The sequence below is a fragment of the Chiloscyllium punctatum genome, chromosome 45 (assembly GCF_047496795.1).
Source record: "Chiloscyllium punctatum isolate Juve2018m chromosome 45, sChiPun1.3, whole genome shotgun sequence".
Taxonomy (NCBI): Eukaryota; Metazoa; Chordata; class Chondrichthyes; order Orectolobiformes; family Hemiscylliidae; genus Chiloscyllium; species Chiloscyllium punctatum.
In genome coordinates, this window is record NC_092783.1 from 46205337 (window position 1) to 46211455 (window position 6119).

Here is a 6119-nt window from a genome sequence, read left to right on the forward strand (position 1 = left end):
CGGCAACATCCTGGTGAACCTCCTCCATATCGCTCCCCCCCCCCCACCCCGCCCCCAGTGTCGTCACATCCATCCTGTAGTGACGTGAGCAGAACTGCACACAGTACTCCAGTTATAGCCTGACCAATACTCTGTACAACTGCAACATTACCGCTTTGCTCTTATACTGTACATCCTGAGATGAATAATCAAGGTCTCTTCTCCTGGGTAGGGAAGTCAAAGAATCCCTCCAGCTTGGAGAGACCATTCAGTCCATCGAGACCTCACTGACCATCCAAAGGACATCACCACATAATACCAGCATGACCAATTCACCTAACCTGCACATCTTTGGACTGTGGAACGAAACCAGAGCACTCAGAGAAAACCCATACAGATACAGGGAGAACATGCAAACTCCATATGGCTGTGGGAGCGTGGTCAAATAATGACCAAAATTGTGAGTGGTGAAGATAGCCTCTTTATTCAGCAACCACAAGTAGCACAAGTTCGAGGCAGCAAAAGAATCCCGAAATATAGTTCTTACAAGAGCCCCTTTTTACACAGCTCTTATATATATTAAAATTCCATAACTATGGTGTTACATTGTTTTATCTATAGTACACAAAAGCTTGAGGGGCTTCTGTCATGAGAGACAGTAGATGGATTAAAACAAGTGCTGGCTGCTACTTCTGATGGGATTAATAGTCTGTTTGGTCTACTTGCATAATTAAGAGGTGTTAGTCATTTTGTCTTTTGAATTAGTAAATGTTAGTGAAAATACTAGGCCAATATACTCTAAATGAGTTAGAAATTGCACGTGTACTTAATAAAAGAATAAATGAGATTAAACTGATTACTGCAGCTGGATTGTGAGATTTGTTTACTTTTTGCAGGCTTGAGTTTCATTCATTCATGCAATTTCACGGAAGCCATGTTTTGACAGTTAGTTTCTTAAAGGGATAACAGCCCAGTTAAAAGGTATTTAACAAGTACATACTAATTGGGGAAGCTGTTTTGGTGTTCTGAAACCTACTCCAGTCTGGAGATGGTTGGTAAGGGCTGATTAATAGCATAATTATTCGGGGGGATCCAAGATGGGGGTGATCTGAGAGGTCTGCTTTGCTGAGCTCTGCATCTCAGCCCAGGCATAGTAGCTCTTTCATCTCCCCATTTAAGTTAATACTGTGAAAATTTGGCAATTAAAGAGTAATTATACTAACTACTTTAAGTGTGTTATATTAAAGAAATATGACAAAAGGTAAAGATTCTAGCAAGTCCCACCACACGGGACACACACCCAAGACGTCGGACGCTTGTGCGGCCACAGCTGCAGCTTCCTCCCCTGGTCCATTGGGGTCACTCACCCACCCAGGCCCTGGCTACGGAGTTTGTGAAACTGCAAGACATGATCGAGTTATTGATTGAGGAGGAGTTCCGCGGTAGGCCAGAACCGATTGCAGCCATGCTCCAAATGCACAAGGAGCAGCTGGGAAACCTTGGTCACCGAGCGGATGAAGTTGAAAGAAGGACCGCAGCTTTGGAGACCGCAATCCACTCTTCAAAGGATCGGATTTGAGTTCTTGAGAAGCAGGTCCTAACCTTACTGGAACAAGTCAACAACCGCGAGAACGGAAGTAGGTGGAAGAGTCTTCGCCTCCTGGAGCTGCCAAAAGGAGTAGAAGGCAGCCAGACAGTGAGTTTCTTTAATAGTTGGCTGCCGTGATTTCTTGGCTTGGAGATTGCATCGGGCCAGGTGAAAGTTGAGAGGGCCTATCAGGTCACGGTGCTTAGGCCCGGCTTGGACCAGTGCCCCTGTGTGGTCCTAGTGTGACTCCACAGTTACAGGGACAAAGTTAAAGTTATGGAGGCCTCCAGAGTAAAGGGAAAGGATCCATAGGCCTTAACTTACAAAGGTTCTGAGATAATGTTTTTACAGGACCTCTCTGCAGCTGTTATTCGTAAAAGGTAGTCCTTTGATGAAGCCAAGAGAAGACTGGTATCCAGTTGTCCCTGAGGTGTTTGGTGATGCTCCACTTCACTTATGATGGGTCTGTGTGCTCATTTGACTCTTCAGAAAAAGTGAAAAATTTTTCGGACACTTTAAAATAGATCGGAGAACTTAAAGAATGTGGACAATAATGATTCTTTTCCTTTTCTCTCTCTCCATTTCTTAAAGAAAATGTTGCTGATTTTTTTCTGGTGCTAATGGGTGTTTATATATATTTGGAGATGAGTAGAGTGTCTACTTCTAATTTCCTTGTTCATCTTATTTGTTTCTCTTTCCTCTTTGGCCTGGGCCTGGGATGTGGCTCAGGCTGGACGGAGTTCTGAAGGTGCTTTTGAGAGATGTAAGCGCCCCCTGTAGGCAGGGGGGAGAGCCCCTTATTATGAGCCTTGTATTTGGTTTAGTTTGTTGGTTTGTGTATGTTAGTTATTAGCATGTCAGTTGTAGTAGTTTTAGTTTATGTATTTTTTAAGTTCCATGAGTTTTTTTTTGGTTTAAGCTCAAAATGATGTTATAGAGAGTCATGGCTAATTGTGTCTTCAGATGGTGTACCTGGAATATCAGAGGGAGCCATTCGCCAGTTAAGAGGAAACAGGTTAAGAGGAAACAGCCTTAGAAAGGAAAAGGTGGACATTGTTCTTTTTCAGGAAACTCATCTTAATGATAAGGAACATCTGAAACTGCAGCAGAATGGGTTTGATCGGGTGTACTTCTCCTTCTTTAATACTAAGAGCAGGGGAGTGACCCTACTTATTAGGAAGAATCTTTCATTAAGCTACTATATCAGATTCAAGATGAATATGGGTGGTTTGTCATTCTTAAAGCCTCAATACATGGACAAGAGTGTTGTCTTTTGAATGTTTATTGCCCCCTAGCGGACCCCCTTAAATATTTGATAGAAGCATTCTCCAAATTGATGGCTCTCCCTCTGCAGCAGATAGGGGAAAATTTTAATTGCTTCATGGATCCCACAGAGGATAAAATGCCTAGAGGCCACTCAACACTTTTGTTACAATCTAAGCAACTAGCGGACTTATATGCTAAACTGTGATTGGTGAATGTCAGGAGGCATCTCCACCCTACAGATGGGGACTTTACGTTCTTTTCTAATCCGGACAAATGTCATACTAGGATTGATTTTTTTCCTAAACCCTGCATTATCCTTAGATTCGGTAACGTCCTGTAGAATTGGAAATATCACTATTTCTGAACACACTGCATTATATTTAGATTCAGGGCAGTGTTGTAGGCTCTCGGCCTGGACGAATGGATCCCTTTATACTAAAGGGCAGTAAGTTCATTGAATATTTCTTCAATGAATTTAAGGTATTTTTAGACACCAGTTTGGATATTGCTAAGGCTTGTGTCAGGGGGAATAATTACTTCTTACTCTGCCAGTTAGAAAGGACAGAAGGGGGAGCAAGGCCAGCTTCAGAGGCAGCTAAAGACAGCCAAGGTGAACTTTGATAAACCGTTGGTGACAAAGCTGCAGCAGGTTACAGCTCTTCGGTCCACCCTGAACTCCATGCTCACTCAGACAGCAAGGAAGGAACTTTCTTTTGCGAAAAAAAGACTGTTTGAACAAGGTGACAAGCCCGGCAGGCATCTAGCATATCCTGCCAGGAGTAAGAATGCCCCCCAACCCATCACCTCAATTAGGAAGGGGACTGGAATGGTCACTTGAGATTCTAAAAAGACCAAAGATGCATTTCGGAAATTTTATTTTGAACCATACCAGTCCAGATGTTGTGAGGATGGATGAGCTAAGATGGAGTTTTGTTAAAAAAAACCTGGATCTTCTAGGTGTTACTTCCAAACAGGTGTCTTTTCTTAATGCCCCTTTAACAGAACAAGAGGCACAGAAGGCTGTGAAGCAGATGCAGAGTGGGAAGGTGGCTAGCCCTGATGGTCTTCCTACCGAGTTTACAAAGAATTTATAAATATGTTGTTGGGGCCGATGTTAGACATGCAGAATTTCCCTTCATTACCCTGTTGTTCTTAGATAAATGTTGAAAGTTACAGATTATTGCTGTAATCTGATGATTATTAATACTGTTAAGACATGGAGGGCAGTGCAGCAGAGTGAGGGTAATACATCCAAAATGTCCCTTCTTATGCCCATAGCTAGCAAGCCTGGCTTTCAGCCAGGGATAATGTACCCTGGATTTAAGCTTTGGGCAGCTAGGCGAATCTCCTATTTGGGTGATTTATTTAAAAGTGAAATCATGATGTCTTTTGACCAAATAACCCATAAATATGGTTTAGTTAGCAAAGACCTTTTTTGTTTATTTCAGGTCAGGGATTTTATTCAAAAAGGGACCATGCTTTTGACCGCTTCCTACAGATCTGTTACAGAGAAGAGGGTGCTTCGTGCTAAAAGTACTCTCTCTGTTAGCACTCTTTATCACATGTTAGGGAGTGCCTTTTCAGAAGATGTTGAACGTCATTGAGGGGTCTGGGAGAGATCTCTATGAAGCCACAGAAGGGTATTTGTGAAAAGGCGAGGAAGATTTCAATCTGTAATAGGACCTATGCTATGCAGCTAAAGATTCTGCATAGGACCCATTTGAGATTGTCTCTCTAAATTTAAGATAGGAGTATCTTCATTATGTCCTAAGTGCAAAATAAAGTATAAGTACTCACTCATTGTCTGTGGTTTTGCTGCAGGCTCCATACAGATCGGAGTGCTGTAGCAGGAGTTATAGGAAGGGTCTTAGGGTCCCTCTTAAATTCAATCCCTATCTCTCTTTTCCTGGACCTACTCAATAGAAGTTCTCTGGATATTCATGGGCAAAAAACTTTTTAATATGTTCTCACTTTTTGTGCAAGGAAACATATTCTAACGTGTTGAGTCTCTGAAAGTCTCAGTCTGTTGGGTTGGCATACGCTGATCATAACACATATTTCTTTGGACTTGGTTACAAATATGATACACCAGTAAATGGAAAAATGTTTATAGGATATAGCAGCCCTTTTTGGGCTATCTAGAGGTAGAATTATCTGCCATCTTAACTAAGGTTTTTGTGTAGCTATTGCGCTCCACTTTAGCGAACTTGATGTCTACAAAGGAAGAATTTCAAATAAACTCATATTACTCAATGTTCTCGGACTTCAGGAGGTAATATTTTGTTGTGCTGTTTATTTACTTCTATTGATTTGCTTATCTTGCACAAGTATAGTTGTGTTTTGTTCTTTAGTCTTTTTATATTTTTTTTGTTGGTTTATTGTTGTAGTTTTTGCAATTTTATAAAATCTTTTCTTTCAATAAAAATATCTGTAAAAAAAGTATAATGCTTCGTGGAGATGTGATGGATGGGGTGGTGTGCTGTACACTATACGTAGTGAGATGTAGCAAGGCCTGAATAAGATGCAAAAATGCAGTAATAGCTTTGGAAGGGTTGTTTTGGTTAGAAAGGGTGGTTTTATATTTGATCCGCAGCTACACTGGCATCACCCCCACCTTTTCCTCCGCTACAATCGATAACTGTATCGGCGCTGCCTCGTGCAGTGGAGTCAGTCGGTTTATAATAAATGTCCGTGTTGACTCGGTCGCCAGAGATAGAAATGGAAAGGTCTCGGAAGGGGAGGGAGGGGTCTGAGACGGTCCAGGTGAATTTGAGGTCGGGGTGGAAGGTGTTGGTAAAGTGGATGAACTGTTCAACGAGGAGGTTGAACAGTTCATCCACTTTACCAACACCTTCCACCCCGACCTCAAATTCATCTGGACCGCCTCAGCCTCCTCCCTCCCCTTCCTAGACCTTTCCATTTCTATCTCTGGCGACCGAGTCAACACGGACATTTATTATAAACCAACCAACTCCCACAGTTACCTAGACTACACCTCCTCCCACCCTGCCCCCTGTAAAAACACCATCCCATATTCCCAATTCCTTCAGCAGAGAGTTGAAGTCATCAGGTACTCAATTCTGATTTCCATGACAAAAATTCTTCACTCACACAGGATGCCAGGAAAGAAAGCTACATGGAAGTCATTCACACTAGTAACCCCCATCACAGGCAACACATCACTACCCAGCAAGAATCTCATCTCAACACTTGGTTCAAATATGCAATGAGTTGCTTCCAACAGCAAATAATCTTCACCAGACTTATCACTCAATTCTGTCCATTG